Raw genomic sequence first — 21,151 nt, 5'->3', positions numbered from 1 at the left:
AATGTTAATCCCCAAGACCATGGGGAAAATATCTCCAGGCCATGTCAGAGACCTTCATGGCAGCCTCTCCCATCACAGTCCCAGAGGCCCAAGAGGAAAAAGTGGTTTCATGGGCTGGACCCAGGGCCCACCTGCAGTGTGCAGTCCAGGGACTTGGTGCCCTGTCCCCAGCCACTCCGGCCATGGCTGAAAGGGGCCAATGTACAGCTTGGGCTGTGGCTTCAGAGGGCAGAAGCCCCACACCTTGGCAGCTTCTGCATGGTGTTAAGCCTGTGGGTACACGGAAGTCAGGAATTGAGATTTGGGAACCTCTGCCTAGATTATGGAAGATTTATGGAAATGCCTGGATGCCCAGGCAGAAGTTTGCTACAGGGGTGGGGCCTTCATGGAGAACCTCTGCTAGGGCAGTGCAGAAGGGAAATGTGGGGTTGGAGCCCCCACACAGAGTCCCTACTGGGGAACTGCCTAGTGGAGCCGTGAGAAGAGGGCCACCGTCCTCCAGACCCAGAATGGTAGACCCACTGACAGCTTATACCATGCACCTGGAAAAGCCATAGACACTCAACACCAGCCCACGAAAGCAGGTGGAAGGGAGGCTGCACCCTGCAAAGCCACAGGGGCAGAGCTGCCTAAGTGCATGGGAACCCACCTCTTGCATCTGGATGTGAGACCTGGAGTCAAAGGAGATCATTTTGGAGCTTTAAAATTTGACTGCCCCCTGGATTTTGGACTTGCATGGGCCCTGTAACCCCTTTGTTTTGGCCAATTTCTTCCATTTGGAATGCCTGTATTTACCCAATGCCTGTATCCCCATTGTATCTAGAAAGTAACTACCTTGCTTTTCATTTTACAGGCTCATAGGCAGAAGGGACTTGCCTTGTCTTAGATGAGACTCTCGACTGTGGACTTCTGGGTTAATGCTGAAATTAGTTAAGACTTTGGGGGACTGTTGGAAAGGAATGATTGGTTTTGAAATGGGAGAACATGAGATTTGGAAGGGCCAGGGGCAAATGATATGGTTTGTCTGTGTCCCCACCCAAATCTCAACTTGAATTTTATCTCTCAGAATCCCCATGTGTTGTGGGAGGGACCCAGGGGGAGGTGATTGAATCATGGGGAGGGGGTCTTTCCCGTGCTATTCTTCTGATAGTTAATAAGTCCCACGAGATCTGATGGGTTTATCAGGGGTTTCTGCTTTTACTTCTTCCTCATTTTCTCTTGCCACTGCCATGTAAGAAGTGCCTTTCTCCTCCTGCCATGATTCTGAGGCCTCCCCAGCCGTGTGGGACTGTAAGTTCAACTAAACCTCTTTTTTTTCCCAGTCTTAGATATGTCTTTATCAGCAGTGTGAAAATGGACTAATGCAGTCAGGCAATTCTCTGAGAAGCTGAGGAATGGTGCAAAAAGGTAACGTGACTAGAGCAAAAGGAGCTGCAAACTACATGGAATTTTGGTCAGTGAAGTTGCCAAAGGTTGGTACAGTAAGTAAGGGTGTGGTGTGGTGGGGCAGGGGATATGTGGGTAAAGGTGGGATGGTAAAATGCCTCATATCAAGCAACTGAGTGAGTGGGGGACAAGTCCCATCAACATTCTCTAAGAGGGTTATGATAGTGGAATCATTTCTCCTCTGCAGACCTTGAGACCTCTGACTTGGGAGAAAGATATCATCTGTTCTGAAGCAGGAGACTCCACCCACCAGAAACTTACAGGTTTAAGAAACAAATGGGGATGGCCCCTGAGTTGTTTGCCTATTAAGGGGAGGTGACACCTCCTTTGTGGAGGAGGGGAGGGTAATGAGTAGCCCTCCATCGACAAATCTTTCCACTCCTAAGAAAAGGGGAAAACATCAGCGCTGAAGAAGCCAGTCTGTTTGCTGGAAGACGTGGGTCCACCCTAGGGAACTCGAAGAGGAAACAAACTAGGCCAGTGTCCCAGCACAGGGATGGAATGGTGGGGAAAACTACTCCCTGTTTATCTTTCGGCCTTAGAAGTGGGAAGAGGATCTTCGCTCTACAGATTAAAGGCTAAGTTAGTTGCCCAGGCACTTAAAAGACGTATATTGTTCACAAAGATAAAGAATGCAAAATTCCACCAATATGCTGAGAGACAAATGGAATGGTTGTAAAACGGATTCCCTAGGTATCTGACAGCTTTGGAGTAGGGAAGATGAGAGTAGGTCTATTGGAGAGAGTTGATTTTCTAGGCACCAGGAGGATCAAGGGCCAAGTTATTTGGATCCTTGAAAAGGAGTTTTAGATCTTCTCTCACACCCACGTATTCATGCCTCACGTACTGGAAGAGGGATACGGAGAAGTGAAACAGTTGGTTACTCAAAATTGTCCATTTTCAGGAGAGGGAGGAGAGATGTGGAATTAAGTCAGGCTAGAAACAGAACTGGCTGTATAGGCCTGGGAAGGGCTGGGAAAGGCTTGACACTTCCAGCAAAAACCCCTGAAGGAGGGTGATGAGCAGGACAAAAAAGTTGCCTGATGGTGGATGCTGTCAATCCGTGCTCGGAAAGAGAGGAGTAACTGGGTAACCGGGAGACAAGAACACCATTATCTTGATGTCTTTCCTTAAGGCAACCTCTATCCTGGGGTAAAGAAAAGGAACTTGGGGAATTCCGTCAAGTAGGTATAGTAAGCAAGGGTATGGTGTGGTGGGGCAGTGGATGCTATACTATAGTACAGCATTAATTATGTTTAGTTAGAAACGTTGTTCTGTTGGCCTTTCTGTGTCCTATTGAAAACATTGTTTACCACAGCCTGACTGCTGGCAGAGTTTCTCAAGCCCCGATTGGAATGTGGCTTTTAGGGGAAGGGACGGTTAGGAGACTTCAATTCTGTGGGACAACCGAGAATTGAAAATGCCACCCAGAGCTAATAAAAGTCAGTTAAAGCTCACCAACCAAAGAAAAGACCTCAGGCCTCACCTACAGAAAATAGTTGTATGATTGTACTCGCTGGGGTGAGGAGGAACTGGTCATGGGATATCTCAGAAACATGGAGCAAGGAGGGGCTTTTTATTTTTTTTATTTTTTTAATTATTTATTTATTTATTTTTCCCCCAGACGGAGTCACTGTGTCGCCCAGGCTGGAGTGCAGTGGCACGATCTCAGTTCACTGCAACCTCCACCTCCCAGGTTCAAGCCATTCTCCTGCCTCAGCCTCCCGAGTAGCTGGGATTACAGGTGCCTGCCACCACGCCCAGCTAATTTTTGTATTTTTAGTAGTGACTGGATTTCACCATGGTGGTCAGGCTGGTCTCAAACTCCTGACCTCAAGGGATCTGCCAGCCTTGGTGCTGAGATTACAGGCGTGAGCCACTGTGCCCAGCCGGGGAGGGGCTTTTTATAGGGGTTGGCCTTTGTTCGGTGATTCTAAGAAGGAATGGTTAGTCTTTTTTTTTTTTTTTTTTTCCAACTACAGTATAGCATTCATTATGTTTGGTTAGAAACATTGTTCTGTTGGCCTTTCTGCGTCCTGTTGAGAACATTGTTTATCACAGCCTGACTGCCGGCAGAGTTTCTCAAGCTCTGATTAGAATTAACAGTCCTGTTTGGGGAAAGTAACTTGGCTACGTAGAAGGCCACAGGAAAGGCTCAGTAGGACTGTAGCTCCAGAGGAGCACTCCGAGAAAATTGCAACCACAGCAGAGGAAAATGGGGACTTGGATTTGTATGGAGATAGGAGCTGCTCGGCCACTGTGAAAAATCTAAGGCGAGCCCTACCTCGGATATCCAGAAGCTGTTTCCTGCATTTCCAAGGATGCTCTACCCTGTAAGAAGATTTAAAGATGTGTGAGAGATGTAGGGACATGAGGAGAGAACAGCAAAATTATATGAAGTATTAGATAATGTGTACTTCCCCTTCCTGTTGCGGTTGGCTTTGAGCTAGAACACCTTGAGGATCTGGCTTTGAGTTACAAGCAGTTTTTCTCTTAGGCTAGCAAAGTTGGAGACAATACACAAGTGTGTACTTCCTTTTCTTCTGAAAAAGCAACAAGGTTGGACAGGTTTAGTTTGGCACATGTAAGGCAAAAACATTCTCTAAAATGAAAAGTGTTGACATAACGGGGAATCTAAAATGTTCAGTGTGTGTGTGTGTGTTTGTGTGTGTGTGTGTGTTCACTTCTTTACCTTTTTTTTTTTTTTTTGGTTTACATCACCGGAACAGGAGGAGGGACACACCCAACAGCTGTAGAAGCAGGAAACATCTAATACAAAACTAAAGTACAAAAACACGAAAACAGAGTCTTTGAGCATATTTTGTTCCTGCTAACTATCTTGAAAAAGGCTACACTTCTATGTATATGATTGGGAAGAGGGAGGGCTTGTTTCTCTTTGTGCGGTGTATTCAGCATGATTCAGGCAGTTTTATCTCTGCAAATTTATTGTTTCCTTTGGAGAAGTATTCGTTTTCTAAATCACATCTCAGAAGTCTCAGGAGTTATGTCCCACAGGACAGCACGGGGCAATTATAGGAGTCAGATTCACATCAAGCCAGAGTACAGTCTGTGAGGAGGAACTGACCCCAGCTTGGCAAATGTCAGCTTGAATTAACAGTTTTGTTTTGTTTTGTTTTGTTTTTGAGACAAGAGTCTCACTCTGTCACCCAGGCTGGAGTGTAATGGCACAATCTCGGCTCAGTGCAGCCTCCACTTCCCGGGTTCAAGTGATTCTCCTGCCTCAGCCTCCCAAGTAGCTGGCATTACAGGTGCGTACCACCACACCCAACTAATTTTTGTATTTTTAGTTGAAATGGGGTTTCACCATGTTGGCCATACTGGTCTCAAACTCCTGACCTCAAGTGATCTGCCCGCCTCAGCCTCCTAAAGTGCTGATATTACAGGCGTGAGCCATCGTGCCCGGACTTAAATTAACTATTAATAGCGATATTTAGAACTGAAAAATATACATTTTGAGGAATGTGACAAATAAAAAGTGTCCTTATTTTTCATAATTTATATGGTTGTGGATGGCTAATGACCTGTGTGCTATATGATCTGTGTATCTTGTGTGGGGATGCTACATTCTAACTCCAGAACTGGCCAATTTCCTTGTAAGGGGAGGATGAGTAATACATAGTTTTAGAGAAGAGATTTTTTTCTCTCTAAAGAAAGTGAAACTTAGATAAGAAATGTAAATTTAGGCCGGGCGCGGTGTCTCACGCCTGTAATACCAGCACTTTGGGAGGCCGAGGCGGGCGGATCACGAGATCAGGAGATGGAGACCATCCTGGCTAACACGGTGAAACCCCGCCGGGCGTGGTGGCGGCGCCTGTAGTCCCAGGCTACTCAGGAGGCTGAGGCGGGAGAATGGCGTAAATCCGGGAGGCGGAGCTTGCAGCGAGCTGAGATCCAGCCACAGCACTCCAGCCTGGGCGATAGAGCGAGGCTCGTCTCAAAAAAAAAAAAAAAAAAAAAGAGAGAGAGAGAGAGATGGAAATTTAGTCCATAGGAAGAACTTCTCTTTCTCTCTGGGCTCTGTCTTGGGACCATATTTGAAACAAAGTGGAGACATTTGAGGGTACTAGTCACTGTTAGGGAAGGTGATCTCTGCCCACCCAACAAGGACTACGACATACAAACAAGTTCGATCTGTGTTGTAAATCAGACCATCTATATGTTTTCTTTACAAAAGGAGACTGTGGGCCAGACACAGTGGCTCATGCCTAACACTTTGGGAGGCCGAGGTGGGCGGATCACTTGAGGTCAGGAGTTCGAAACTAGCCTGGCCAACAGAGTGAAACCCCGTCTCTACCAGTAATACAAAAAGTTAGCTGGGCACAGTAGCGTGTGCCTGTAATCCCAGCTATTCTGGAGGCTGAGGCAGGAGACTCACAGGAGATTCGGGAGGCAGAGGTTGCAGTGAGCCAAGATCGCACCACTGCACTCCAGCCTGGAGGACAGAAGGAGACTCTGTCTCAAAAACAAACAAAGGCCGGGCGTGGTGGCTCACGCCTGTAATCCCAGCGCTTTGGGAGGCCAAGGCTGGCGGATCATGAGGTCAGGAGATCGAGACCATCCTGGCTAACACGGTGAAACCCCGTCTCTACTAAAAATACAAAAAAAAAAATTAGCCGGGCGTGGTGGCGGGCGCCTGTAGTCCCAGCTACTCAGGAGGCTGAGGCAGGAGAATGGCGTGAACCCGGGAGGGAGGCGGAGCTTGCAGTGAGCTGAGATTGCACCACACCACTGCACTCCAGCCTGGGCCACAGAGCGAGACTCCGTCTCAAAAAAAAAAAAAAAAAGAGAGAGAGAGAGAGAGATAGACTATGTTTTTAGAACAGTTTTAGGTTCACAGCAAAATGGAAAGAAAGGTACCCCCTGCCCCCACACGTGCCAGCTCCCTGGTTTTCAACATAGCCCACCAGAGCAGTGCATGTGTTACAATGAGGGAATCTGTGCAGATACATCACAACCACCGGATGTCCGTAGTTTACATAAGGGTTCACTCTTCATGTTGCACATTCTGTGGGTTTGGACAAACGTATAAGTGACATGTATTCACCACTATGGTATCAGACAGAATAATTTCACTGCCCTAAAAATCCTCTGTGCTTTGCCTGCTCATTCCTCCCTCTTCACAGCGGTTGGCAACCACTGATCATTTTCCTGTCTCCATAGTCTTGCTTTTTCCAGAAATGTCATATACTTGACATCATTCAGTATGTAGCCCTTTCAGATTGACTTCAATGTATTCTTTTCTATATCCATCATCTTTTTTGTCCCATTTGGTTCAGTATTTCTCAAAATGTGGTGTTTGAACTATTTCTCTTAGAACCACATGGAAGCTGTTAAAAATATACATTCTCAGTCTCATATTTGACTGATTGAAAATATTACTACCTAGGTGTGGAACCTAGGAATTTGTATTTGAAACACACAGTACGGGTTATTCTTACACATACCATAGTCTGAACACCCAGCAAAGTCTCAATTATGCTGCCAGGAGTTAAGGTGGGAACTTGTGTTCATAAAAGGTGATAATGGCTGGGCTCAGTGGCTCATGCCTGTAATCCCAGCACTTTGGGAGGCTGAGGCAAGTGCATCGCCTGAGGTCAGGAATTCAAGACTAGCCTGGGCAACATGGCAAAACCCCGTCTCTACAAAAAATACAAAAATTAGCCAGGCATAGTGGCGGACACCTGTAGTTCCGTCTACTAGGGAGGCTGAGGTGAGAGGCTCTCCTGAGCCCAGGGAGATCGAGGCTACAGTGAGCTGTGATTACACCATTGAACTCCAGCCTGCGTGACAGAGATCCTCTCCCCACCACAAAAAAAAAAAAAAAAAAAAAAAAAAGTAGTAGAATTTACGAAAAAGGAAGTGGCAGTGATAGCAATACAAAGGGACCCCAAAGGGAAGATTGGGGCTTCAAAGTCTAGCTATTCTACAGAGCCCATGTGTAAATTGCCTATCTCTTGCCAATTGTGGGGTTTTAATTTGATTGATATTGCAGGAGCTAGTGATTTCCTGCAGACTTTGACTCTTTCTCTCTGGAGAAGCCCAGAAATACCTTATGTATTATTTGCCAACACATGAAGCCTGAGGTTTTCAACTTGGACTACTGTTAAATCCTTTCGAAAGTGATCTTCTTTGAATTAGACAATGCCTTCTGTAACCATTTTAGTAGGATCTCCCTTCAGTTTCAGTTCTACCTTCTCCAAGTACTACAAAGACTCCTCATCACTATTTGATCTGGAGCCCAAATGAAAGGTTGGAAATTATTGATCAGTCGGCTGTGTGGCCTAATGAGGCCTGGACACCTGAGTGATGACACAGACTCACAGGAGCCCCAATAATAGTTTATATTGCTCTTTGTCACACATGCGTGCCATGCACACCAACTCTATGTCTCTGTGTGGTCAGCCCCTCCTTCCCGCTCACCTTTCCTCCCCTCCACATGCCCTATGCCATGCTAATCTCCTGTAGAAGCAAAACTCACACTTTGTTCTGCTTCCAGTGTGGTTAAGCACATCACATACTATAGATAGGAACAAAATCAAACCACTTCACACTCTTAAGAAAAACTTAAAAAATAGGGTCATCCTGACTGGTTCTGGTCTCCAAAATAATAAACTCTAAAAAATTTGCAGTGAGCCTGGATTCTCTAAATAATGCTGTCCCTGACTTTTGCTATGCTGATGTCTAAAGACATGAATGATCTTTTTCTTTTTTTTTGTTTTAATTTTTTGGAGACGGGATCTCACTCTGTCACTCAGGCTGGAGTGCGGTGGCACAATCATGGCTCACTGTAGCCTCGACCTCCTAGGCTCAAGCGATCCTCCCACCTCAGTAACTGAGACTACAGGTGTGTGCCACCATACCTCGCTAATGTTTGTACTTTGTTATAGAGATGGGGTTTTGCCATGTTGCCCAGGCTGGTCTCGAACTCCTAGGCTCAAGCGATCCACCCACTTTAGACTTCCAAAGTGCCAGGATTATAGTTGTGAGCCACTGTGTCTGGCCAACATGAATGATTTTTGCATATATGATACCTGTATGAGTAAGTGGCTTTTTTCCCCACCTTCAACAGGCTGATACAAACTTAGTGTCCTGATAATTTTGTCTTTCTTTCCCTTTAAATACTTGTGTTTTGAATTTGCTGAGCCACTCTTTCTGGCTTTCTCAGAAAGAAGTCTGACACCCTTATACTGACAGCAAGTAAAGTTTCTCTTTCCTTGTCTCTTTTTCTTCTGTTTTTAATTTTCAGAGTGGAATTAGGCTTTTAAAAATAATACATATTTTTAACCTGAGAAATAAAAATTGTACATAGTTATTGTGTACAATAGAATGTTTCAAAATATATATACATACCATACTGGAGTGGGTAAATCAAGCTAATTACTATATGCATTACCTTATATACTTACTATTTTCATTATGAGAATCTCTTTCCTCTTCTAAATGCAGAAGCCTCCTGAGGATCCCTGTGACACTCTCTTCCATCCCTTTGTACTGTGCTCTTGGGAATCCCTTCTATTGCAGTCATAGCACTTCTCTCCCCCAGCTCAATGAAAGCATCATCATCTACTCAGTGGCCTAAATCCTAAACTTGGGAGTCATCTGTGATTCCTACCTCTCCTCACCTTTTTTATTTTTAGACAGAGTCTTGTTTTGTCGCCCAGGCTGCAGTGCAGTGGCAAGATCTCGGCTCACTGCAACCTCCATCTCCTGGGTTCAAACAATTCTCTGCCTTAGCCACCCAAGTAGCTGAGATTACAGGCACCCGCCACCATGCCCGGCTAATTTTTGTATTTTTAGTAGAGACGGAGTTTCACCGTCTTGGTCAGGCTGATCTTGGACTCCAGACCTTGTGATCCACCTGCCTCGGCCTCCCAAAGTGCTGGGATTACAGGCGTGAGCCACCGTGCCCAGCCCTCTCCTCACTTTTTTATCCAGGATCTGTCAATTTCATTTCCTAAAAGTCTTTCACATCTGTCCATAATACAGTCATAACCCCTCCTATTTTTTATGCTATTATTTTTATTTTCTATTATTTTTACTTAAAATATATTTTGTATTTATAATATTTTCTTTTCTTGTTATTTTAAGTGACAAAAATTGTACATATTTATTGTATACAACTTAAATATATATGATTGTAAACATTCAGTGTATAACATGTTGTTTTGAAGTATACATACATCATGGAATGGCTAAGTCAAGCTAATCAATTATCATATGTATTACCTCACATACTCTCATTTTTTGTGGTGAGAACACTTAAAATCTATTCTCTTAGCAATTTTCAAGAATACAATACATTGTTATTAACTATAGTCACCGTGTTGTACGATAAATCTCTCTTTTTTTAGAAACAGGGTCTCACTCTGTCTCCCAGGCTGCGGTGCAGTGACATGATCATAGCTCACTACAGCCTCAATCTCCTGGACTCAAGCAATCCTTCTGCCTCAGCCTCTTGAGTTCCAACAAAGTACAAAATCTTTAAGATGACTCCAGGGCCTTCAGAGATCTGTCTCCTTAGTTCAGAGATAAATGGAATTTTAGTCAGGGCTCTTGATCTGGGGATCATGGGACTTCAGGGACTTCAGAAAATCGATGCAAACTATGAATGTGGATGCAAAAGTTGATAGGTACACAGATATGTCCCATAAAGATGATAAATTACATTAGATTATCCGGGTTTAGAATATCTGGAGAGCAGGTTATATATAGTTTTACTGATTTTATACTTTTTTTTTTGATACAGAGTCTTGCTCCATTGCCCAGGCTAGAGTGTAGAGGCACGATCTTGGCTCACTGCAACTTCCACCTACCAGGCTCAAGTGATTTTCCTGCCTCAGCCTCCCGAGTAGCTGAGATTACAGGCACATGCCACCATGCCTGGCTAAGTTTTGTATTTTTAGTAGAGATGGAGTTTCATTATGTTGGCCGGGCTGGTCTTGGACTCCTGACCTCAAGTGATTCGCCCGCCTCAGCCTCCCAAAGTGCTGGGATTACACAGGCGTGAGCCACCACACCCAGCCTATTTTACACTTTTGTATTGTTTTTATGTTTACTTTATTTACAGAATGGGAAACACTATACCATTTTTAGGGTCTGAGGCTTCTGAAGATCATTCTGGCCCAGAGGTGTGGGTGAAGATAGGGTGGAGAAGGCAGTGTAGGACAGGAAGGTCTTATTTGGGGAAATAATGTTTAAATTGAGCCAGTTACTCTAAAGGTGTAGGGAGGTGGTTGGTAGAGGAGGAAAGAGCTGAACAGGGCCAAAGAAAGGGGAGATGGAATCCTGTTGAAGGGAGGTGACGATGTCAGCCCTGCAGGGAGGCTGAAGACCAGAGCAGAGTCTCCAGTCATTATTCCCTGGGCAGTTTGCTCTTTGGTGGGGGCCCCTTTTTCTTGTTCATCTTTGAAGCCCCAGTGCCTGGCTCACAATAAGTTTTTGACTGACAAGTGCTGAATTAGTTAATAAATAAATGAATGCTTTTTTTTTTTTTTTTTTTTTTTTTTGAGACGGAGTCCTGTTCTGTCACCCAGGCTGAAGTGCAGTGGCGTGATCTTGGCTCCCGGGTTCAAGCAATTCTCTGCTTCAGCCTCCTGAGTAGCTGGGATTACAGATGCCTGCCACCACACCTGGCTAATTTTTGTATTTTTAGTCGAGATGGGGTTTCACCATGTTGGCCAGGCTGGTCTTGAACTCCTGACCTCGTGATCCACCCACCTCAGCCTCCCAAAGTGCTGGGATTACAGGCGTGAGCCCCCACGCCCAGCCAATGAATGAATACTTGTAATAAAGTGTCACAGTTTTTCCTGTTTTTGTGCCTGTTTTCTTTTGTTTGTTTTAATCTGTCTTTCTAATCTTGTGTTCAGTGCTCATTGAATTGCCCTTTGTTGCATAGCTAGCTAGAAAGAGAGTAGGTTTGGCACCTGGGAGCACATGTCCTCACTCCCAGCTCAATTTACTTGTCCCTAACACCATGTTGCCTCTTTAATGCTGTGCAAATAAAAATATTATAACGCACCCCTCCTGTGAATACTTCTTCTCTAGGCTCACAAACCACAGTTTCAGTTTCTTTTCTGATAATCAGTTTCATTTCTTCATAGTCATACCTCTTGTTGGCAAGCACCATGTTATTTTCCAGCAGCGTGTTTCAAATATTAAAATCCCTCATCCTTGGGGAACTATAGCTGTTTAATTATTTAAAATAGCATCAGTTTCAATCAACCACAGTATTTAATGTTTCTGGTAATTGATACCATCTGAGAAGGAGCTCAGTGTATTTATTGATAAAGCACTTTGCCTCCAACTTCTAATTGACCAAAACAAGGTCTTTTAAAAGTGAAACTCAGAAAAAACTTAACTAATTTTGCCCAAATTTCAAACAATACTAACAAACATTAGAATTTATTTTGAACTTGATTTATGACCCTCACCAGACTATGATAATGTTTTCAAAACAATGATACATCTTAATATTTCAGCATTAAATCCTATACATAGTTTCAGAGGATTTAAAGGAAAGTTGAGAATTTGTTGTGAATACATATATAAGTCCTGGAGAAAGCTGAATTAATGTAAAAATGGCTCAGTTCATATTTTATGAACCTCAAATGAGGTTATTTGTAGTGTCCAGGTTTTGGAGCCAAATAAACTTAGATTTTATTTATTTATTTATTTTTGAGATGGAGTCTCACTTTGTCACCCAGGCTGGAGTGCGGTGGTGCGATCCCAGCTCACTGCAACCTCCATCTCCCAGGCTCAAGTGATGCTCCTGCCTCAGTCCCCAAAGTAGATGGGGTTACAGGCATGCACCACCATGCCCAGCTAATTTTTGTATCTTTAGTAGAGATGAGATTTTGCCATGTTGGCCAGGCTGGTCTCGAACTCCTGAGATTAAGTGATCTGCCCACCTCAGCTTCCCAAAGTGCTGGGATTCTAGGCGTGAACCGCTGTGCCTGGCCTGATGGTTTGTCCTTTACATCTCAGCATCCTCGCTTCTCAAACAGGAATATTCATCTAACAGAATTCATTGAAATAAGTGCCTCGCTCACTCAATGAATGACAGTTATTATTATGACAATATTCACAGTAGAATATCAGTTCTTGGTGGATAAATCAGAGTTTTTAGTTACACGGAAAAGAAACCACCTCTGATTCATTTAAAAGTAGAAATATTATTTGTGGCTAGGAAGTTGGGTAGCTTGTGGCTTTGCTGGGAGTTTGGCCAATCTGACTTGAAAGCTACATAGTCAGAAGCATAGCTAAAATCATGAACTGGTTCCATGAAGATACCACTGCTACCTGTCCCTTGCACAGCTAACATTATTCCACCCTAAGGTATGCATGCCTCTGTTGCCTCCACAAACTGGATACTGGTGCGGCTGCCCCATTAATCTCTAATAGACTGAGGCCTATTCATGTGCTTACATCTCGGCTGCAGAGGAGACTGGAAAAAGGAGCATCTGGCCTCTTTCAGTGGGAGGTGGGCTCTGTCTGTCCCTTAGATTTATATGATGGGGAATCCCCCAAACATTGGCAGGGACTGAGATGCTGAATAGCCAAAAATATGCAAGTATGCACAATACTTCCCCGGGAGCCAGAGATTTTGGAGATTGACTTAACCACTCTCTTTTTCATATACCCCGCATTTGATCTCTGAATGCATCTGTCAGTTGCCCCTTAAAAATCTGACCCCTTCTGCTCAGCTCCACCACTGCCAGCCCAGCTCATGTCCTCACTATCTTGTACCTGGATTATTGAATCATCTTCTGAACAGGTAGGCTGGCTTCTGCATTTGGCCCCTGACAGTGTATCTTCAACAGAGCAGTCAGAGTAGTTCTCTGTAAAAATATGTCAGACCATACCACACCTCTACTTCAAGTCTTCCAACACATCCCATGTCATTCGAGGTGAATGCCAAAATTATCACAATGGCCTCCAAGGCTCTGCATGATCTTTCCTTCACATAATTCCCGCTCTTCCCCATTGATCTCTCTGATTGTCTGCTCTGTAACTGTACCACACCATCCTGCCAAAACTCTGATCTTTGCACTGGTTTTCCCCCTGCCAGGAACACCTGTCTCCTAGATTGTTACACAACTTGCTCCTTTACTTCCTTTAGCTTTCTGCTCAACTTAAGAAAGGTGTCTTAACAATGCCACCTTATCAGAGAGATCTCTGACTTTATATCAAAGTGTGACCATCTAGCCCCTAGCACTCTGCATCCTTTCTTTTTCTCCACAGCACGTTGATCTCCACCTGACATTCTGTATATTTGTTAATTCTTTCTGTCTCCCCCTATAGAATGTGAGCACCATGAAGACGGACTTTGATTTGTTATCTCACTTTCCACACAATATGTGTTTGCTGAATGGATGAATGATGATAGATCTTTAATAACTGTCACTTTATCATCTAACTAAGGTTTAAAGTATGCACAAAATGGTGTCCCTCCTTTCCACTCTTGCCAGAGTTTTATTTTTAGGATAGATCTTATTATGCCATACCCACTTATAAAAATTTTTTATTGTTTCTGACTGCCAAGAGCCATGCTTCTCAATTTGGCATACAAGGGGGTGAGGAAGTCACAGGATAAAGCCATACATTATTCTAGTCCAGAGGGTCAATTTTACTTTTAGAATTTGGGGCTAGGGGAGAAGTTCCCAATTTTATTTGTCTTGAAAATTTCTGCCACGTGTGTATATATGCAAGTGAAATTAGCAGAATCATGTTTTCCTATTTAATTCAGTTGGGTGAAACCCATGAAAAGCCAAGAAGGAGAAAATTTTATATAAGCAGTGAGTGATTCAAAAACTTGGTCTTTCTGTGTTGTTAGGGAACCTGGTCTATTAGTGCTGTAATTGAATCAGAATGCACAGGGTAATTATGAACATGATGAAATATCAAGGGTTGTGGGATCTGATAATGAGATTGATGTGGAAATAAACAGCAACTTTCCAACCACAACTAAGCATTCGGTAAGCAATTTACAAAGCAATACTAGTCAATTTAGAAAGCTTATGATGTACTCAGGTTTTTATTGAACCTCAGGTATTACTATTATGGAAACACAGTTGACCATAATTCTAAGTGTCTCTTGTGTGAGAAAACACTGAGCAAAAAGAGGAGGAAATTATCACAAGTGATACCTAAAAAAAAAAAAACCACGTATCTTTAAGGCAGCAATGGCATAAAAACAAAGCAAAACCAACTACATGACACTCCCGAAAAGGAATAAGATGAGGTGGTTTGCACCAGCGGACATCAAAATATAATACAGCTAGAGTAATTAAGGAAGTGTAGTATTAGTAGAGAGGATTAAAAAAATTGACCAACCAAACAGGCTAGACAATCCAGGAACAGAGGTATGCATTTATGGAAACTTGGTATGTAACAATAAGTCACACATAATACAGCAGGGGAAACAGACTATTCAATAAATGATCAGACAATTTGAAAAAAAAAAAAAAAGGAGTTGGAGCCCCTTTTGATGTAATACATAAAAATCAACTTTGTACAACTTAAGGAATAATTTTTTTTTTTTTTTTAGGCAGAGTCTGTCTCTGTCACCCAGGCTAGAGTGCAGTGGCACGATCTCGGCTCACTGCAACTTCCACCTCCCAGGTTCAAGTGATTCTCCTGCCTCAACCTCTTGACTAGCTGGGACTACAGGCGTACGCCAATGCAACCAGCTATTTCTGTATTTTTAGTAGAGATGGGGTTTCTCCATGTTGGCCAGGCTGGTCTCAAATTCCTGATCTCAGGTGATCCACCCACCTCGGCCTCCCAAGGTGCTGGGATTACAGTCATGAGCCACCATGCCTTGCCATTAAGTGTTTTTAATAGAAAAATTTTAAACTTCAAAAATAAAATTTGAGGCCAGGCACGGTGGCTCATGACTGTAATCCCAGCACCTTGGGAGGCCGAGGTGGGTGGATCACCTGAGGTCAGGAGTTCCAGACCAGCCTGGTCAACATGGTGAAGCCCCATCTCTACTAAAAATACAAGAATTAGCTGGGCGTGGTGGCAGGTGCCTGTAATCCCAGCTACTTGGGAGGCTGAGGCAGGAGAATTGCTTGAACCCGGGAAGCAGAGGTTGCAGTGAGCTGAGATCGAGCCACTGCACTCCAGCCTGGGCAACAAGAGTGACACCCCGTCTCAATATAGATAAATAAATAAATAAATTAATTAATTAAATTAAATTAAATTAAATTTGAAAATGCCTTGGTATTAGAGTAATTTTTAGAGACCAAAAAGTACAAATCATAATGGAAATAATTTGGTAAGTTCAAACATACTAAGAGCAAGAACTACCATTCATTAAAAGGTCTCACAAAGAAAGGGAAATTACAAATCACAAACTGGGAAAAGATGTTATATAGACATAACCAACAAAATTTGAGTATCCACAATATGTAGAGAACTTTAAAAAAATCAATAGGAAAAAATCAAGTAATTTTATCAAAAAAACGGCACATTCAGCCAGGTGTGGTGGCCCGCACCTGTAGCCCCAGTTACTTGGGAGGCTAAGGTGGGAGAATACCTTAAGCTAGGAGGCTGAGGCTGCAGTGAGCCTGATTGTGCCACTGCACTCCAGCCCAGGCAACACAGCAAGACCCTGTGTAAAAAGAAAAAAAAACAACGAGGCCAGACGCGGTGGCTCATGCCTGTTATCTCAGCACTTTGGGAGGCTGAGGCAGGTGGATCACGAGGTCAAGAGATTGAAACCATCCTGGCCAAAATGGTGAAACTCTGTCTCTACTAAAAATACAAAAATCAGCTGGGCGTGGTGGCGCGTGCCTGTAGTCCCAGCTCCTCAGGAGGTTGAGGCAGGAGAATCGCTTGAACCAGGGAGGTGGAGGTTGCAGTGAGCCGAGATCGTGCCATTGCACTCCAGCCTGGGCACAGAGCCAGACTCTGTCTCAAAAAACAAACAAACACAAAAGGCACAAGCCATGAATAAACATTTCATAGAAAAGGAAACACAATTAGGAAATAAACATATGAAAAGGTGCTCAATCTTTTTTTTTTTTTTTTTTTTTTTGAGACAGAGTCTTGCTCTGTCATCCAGGCTGGAGCGCAACAGTGTAATGTCGGCTTACTGCAACTTCTGCCTCCCAGACTAAAGCAACTTTCGTGCCTCAGCCGCCCAAGTAGCTGGGATTACAGGCAGGTGCCAGCACACTGGCTACTTTTTTGAATTTTTAGTAGAGTTGGGGTTTCGCCATGTTGGCTAGGCTGGTCTCGAACTCCTAGCCTCAGTTGATCTGCCTGCCTTGATCTCACAAAGTGCTGAGATTACAGGTGTGATCCACCATGCCCAGCCTCAATCTCATTTATAATGAGGTAGGTGCAAATTAAACCACAATGAGGTACTATTTCACATCTACCAGAGTGACAGAAATTTTCAAAAGTCAAACACTCCCATGTGTTGACAAGGTAGTGGAGCAGCAGGTCTTCTACACCGCTGGAAAAGAATTTGGCATTATCAGGTAAGTGTATAAATTAGCCATATTCTATGACACTTGATATATAACCTATGCAGTAATATATCCACTGCATAAGAACATCAGGATACAACAGAAACATACTCACAGAAGCTTGATTTCTAAAAAGTAAAAGCAAACAGACAAAGAAACCAAAGACCTGGAAATAATTTAAATGTTCATTGATAGGAGAATGGAAAAACAGTGGTGTACTCATATCAAGAAATACTATATAACAGTAAAACAGAATAAAAAAAGAATGAACTACAGTAACTTGCAGCAACATTATTGAATCTTACAAATATGAACAAAAAATGAGCAGAAGAATGTATATATGTACACATAGTTCAAAAACTCAAAAACTAAGTAATTTATTACAAACAGAAGGAAAACAAATACCAACAAATTTCAGAATAGAGAATACTTCAGTAGTAGAGAGATGTCATTTTGGAAGGCGCTTACTGGGGCCTTTAAGGTATCAGTAATGTTCTTTTTTTTTAAGTTAATGGTAGCTACAGATGTGTTTGTCTTTTCAGAGACATTTAGATTATGTATACTCTTGAATGTATGAAATATTTCATGATCTAAAAATGTAGAAACAGACCGAACAAGAAAATGTAAAGTGTTTGCAGAGGTACTGACGGCTTAAGAACTCAATAAATTCTAAGTACCATTTTTCATATATAAGGAAAAAATCAGCTACATGGATTTTTTTTTTTTTTTTTTGAGACAGAGTCTCCTACTGTTGTCCAGGCTGGAGTGCAATGGCGTGATCTCGGCTCACTGCAACCACATAGAAGAGGAGACACAATTAGAGTTTCCTCCCAGGTTCAAGCGATTCTCTTTCCTCAGCCTCGGGAGTAGCTGAGATTACAGGCATGTGCCACCACGCCCTGCTAATTTTGTGTTTTTAGTAGAGACGGAGTTTCTCCATGTTGGTCAGACTGGTCTTGAACTCCCGACCTCAGGTGATCTGCCCGCCTTGGCCTAACTACATGGATTTTTGAAGGAAAAAATAATCAGTGCTTTACAGTCAAAATAAAAGCATAATCAAACAGGTAATGAAAACATTTTTTTTTTTCAACTGCGGAAGTTGCAGTAAGCCGAGATTACACTATTGCACTCCAGCCTGGATGATAGAGCAAGACTCTGTCTCAAAAAAAAAAAAAAAAGATTGAGCACCTTTTCATGTGTTTATTTCCTAATTGTGTTTCCTCTTCTATGAAATGCTTATTCATGGCTTGCGCCTTTTTTTTTTTTTTTTTTTTTTTTTGAGACGGAGTCTGGCTCTGTCGCCCGGGCTGGAGTGCAGTGGCCGGATCTCAGCTCACTGCAAGCTCCGCCCCCCGGGTTTACGCCATTCTCCTGCCTCAGCCTCCCGAGTAGCTGGGACTACAGGCGCCCGCCGCCTCGCCCGGCTAGTTTTTTGTATTTTTTAGTAGAGACGGGGTTTCACCGTGTTCGCCAGGATGGTCTCGATCTTCTGACCTCGTGATCCGCCCGTCTCGGCCTCCCAAAGTGCTGGGATTACAGGCTTGAGCCACCGCGCCCGGCCGGCTTGCGCCTTTTTTTGTTTGTTTTTTGAGACGGAGTCTGGCTCTGTGCCCAGGCAGAAGTGCAGTGGCACCATCTCGGCTCACCGCAACCTCTCTGCCTCCCTGGTTCAAGCAATTCTCCTGCCTCAGCCTCTCGATTAGCTGGGACTACAGGCATGCACCACTACAACTGGCTAATTTTTAATTTAGTAGAGATGGGGTTTCGCCATGTTGGCCAGGTTGGTCTCAAATTCCTGACCTCAGGTGATCCACCCGCCTCAGTATCCCAGAGTGCTGGGATTACAGGCATGAGCTACCACACCTGGCTGAGAAAAGGATTTATAGGCATTGATAGACTGCCTTGAAGGAAGAGAAAGGCAAAGGATTTTATCCAGATTAAAAAAGAGATTTCCTGTAGGGTGGTAAAATGGCCTGGTTCTCCCCTCCCCCAAATACTACAGGTATATATAGGCAAATGGGATTAAAAATAACCCTTGTAAATGGTGCCTATGTCCCAAGCAGCACAAAAGCAGCAAGAAGCCACTAGATCTAAACAGGCCGCCTCGTAGACATGGATGAGCCTCTACCCCTACCACCCAGAGCATTGAACTTGTTAAAATTGAGAATGAGGCTGGGCACAGCAGCTCATGCCTGTAATCCCAGCATTTTGGGAGGCTGAGGTGGTTGGCTCACTTGAGCTCAGGAGTTCAAGACCAGCCTAGACATCATGGTGAAAACCCATCTCTACAAAAAACACAAAAATTAGATGGGCATGGTAGTGCACAACTGTGGTCCCAGCTACTCAGGAGGCTGAGGTGGGAGGATGGTTTGAACCCAGGAAGTAGAGGCTGCAGTGAGCTGAGATCGTGACACTGCACTCCAGCCTGAGAGACAGAATGAGACCCTTTCTCAAAAACAAAAACAAACAAAAACTGGGAATGAAGGAACTCCAAAATGTTCTCTACCAGTTTGGTAGATTTGGGGCTCAAAGTCACAAATCACATTACAGAAAGTATTTTAACTGGCAAAACCTGAATTCATGTCACTAAAATTGTTCTTATCTCTCCAGAAATAATAAAAATAAATAAATTTGAGAAGATAGAGGTATTAAAAAAATCACTTTCATCCTGTAGAATTCCCCACAAATGGGCAAAATAAAAAATAACCCCCCAAAATCACTTTCCTTGCCCTTCTTTGTATTTATTTATTTATTTATTTATTTATTTATTTATTTATTTATTTTGAGACAGAGTCTCGCTCTGTCGCCAGGCTGGAATGCAGTAGCACGATCTCAGCTCACTGCAACCTGTGCCTCGCAGGTTCAAGCAATTCTCCCGAGTAGCTGGGACTACAGGAGCATGAACCATGCCCAGCTAATTTTTGTATTTTTAGTACAGACGGGGTTTCACCATGTTGCCCAGGATGCTCTTGATCTCTTGAACTCGTGATCTGCCCGTCTCGGCCTCCCAAAGTGCTGGTATTACAGGCGTAAGCCACTACGCCCGGCACTTGCCCTTTATTTTCTAGGTATGTTTATTTTTTTATAATACAGAATGTTTCAGGAATTTGTGTGTCATTCTAGTGCAGGGGCCATGCTAATCTTCTCTGTATCATTCCCATTTTAGTATATGTGCTGCCAAAGCAAGCACAATTTTCTAGGTATTTTTATTTGGGGGAAACTTAATCTCATCAGCAAATCCTAACAAGACTGCTTTTTATTTTCCTTCTTTTTGCCAGCTACCATATATCTGCAATACTTTTTCAAACTCGTCTCATTTCAACATACAGATACAGCGCTATTCTCCCTATCGGGATTTTTGTAAGCCTACCTCTGTTGTGGGAGTGGATGACACAGGGGTTTGGCTGCATGACTAGCTTTGGCTAGTGGGACATTAGAAAATGTAGGCCAGGCACAGTGGCTCACACCTGTAATCCCAACACTTTGGGAGGCCGAGGCAGGCGGATCACCTGAGGTCAGGAGTTCGAGACCTGCCTGGCCAACATGGTAAAACCCTGTCTCTACTAAAAACACAAAAATTAGCCAGGCATGGTGGCACACACCTGTAATCCCAGCTACTAGGGAGGCTGAGGCAGGAGAATCACTTGAACCCGGGAGGTGGAGGTTGCAGTGAGCGGAGATCACGCCATTGTACTCCAGCCTGGGGACAAGAGTGAGACTTCATATCAATCAAAAAAAAAAAAAAAAAAAAAAAGAAAGAAAACGTGATGCAGACTGGGTGCAGTGGCTCACACCTGTAATCCCAGCATTTTGGGAGGCTGAAGCGGGTGGATCGGAGTTGGAGACCAGCCTGGCCAACGTAGTGAACTCTCATCTCTACTAAAAATACAAAAATTAGCCCGGCATGGTGGCACACACCTATACTCTCAGCTACTAAGGAGGCTGAGGTGGAAGAATTGTTTGAACTCAGGAGACAGGGGCTGCAGTGAGCTGAGACTGCGCACTGCACTCCAGCCTGGGTGACACAGTGGGACTCTGTCTCAAAAAAAAAAAAAAAAGAAAGAAAGAAAGAAAGAAAGAAAATGTAATGCAAGCAGAGCTTCCGTAAGCACTTGCACACTGGAGCCTTTTCTTTTGGAATGCTGTGACAACCAAGTAAGAAACCAAGCTATGCTATTAAAGATGCCTACTAGAGGAAAATTGAGGCG

General features: G+C 43.6%; 1 non-coding gene across 1 annotated transcript; it reads right to left on the bottom strand.

Moving 5' to 3' along the window:
* Positions 1 to 20,026: 20,026 nt before the first annotated feature.
* Positions 20,027 to 20,133, bottom strand: LOC116271579. The gene has a single exon (XR_004180192.1). It is a non-coding gene; the product is annotated as a U6 spliceosomal RNA (small nuclear RNA).
* Between the last annotated feature and the right edge of the window lie 1,018 nt (positions 20,134 to 21,151).

This window comes from Papio anubis, chromosome 19 (assembly GCF_008728515.1).
Source record: "Papio anubis isolate 15944 chromosome 19, Panubis1.0, whole genome shotgun sequence".
NCBI classification, from domain to species: domain Eukaryota; kingdom Metazoa; phylum Chordata; class Mammalia; order Primates; family Cercopithecidae; genus Papio; species Papio anubis.
Note: the sequence above shows the minus strand (reverse complement) of the source record. Positions and strands in the feature narration are given on the sequence as shown.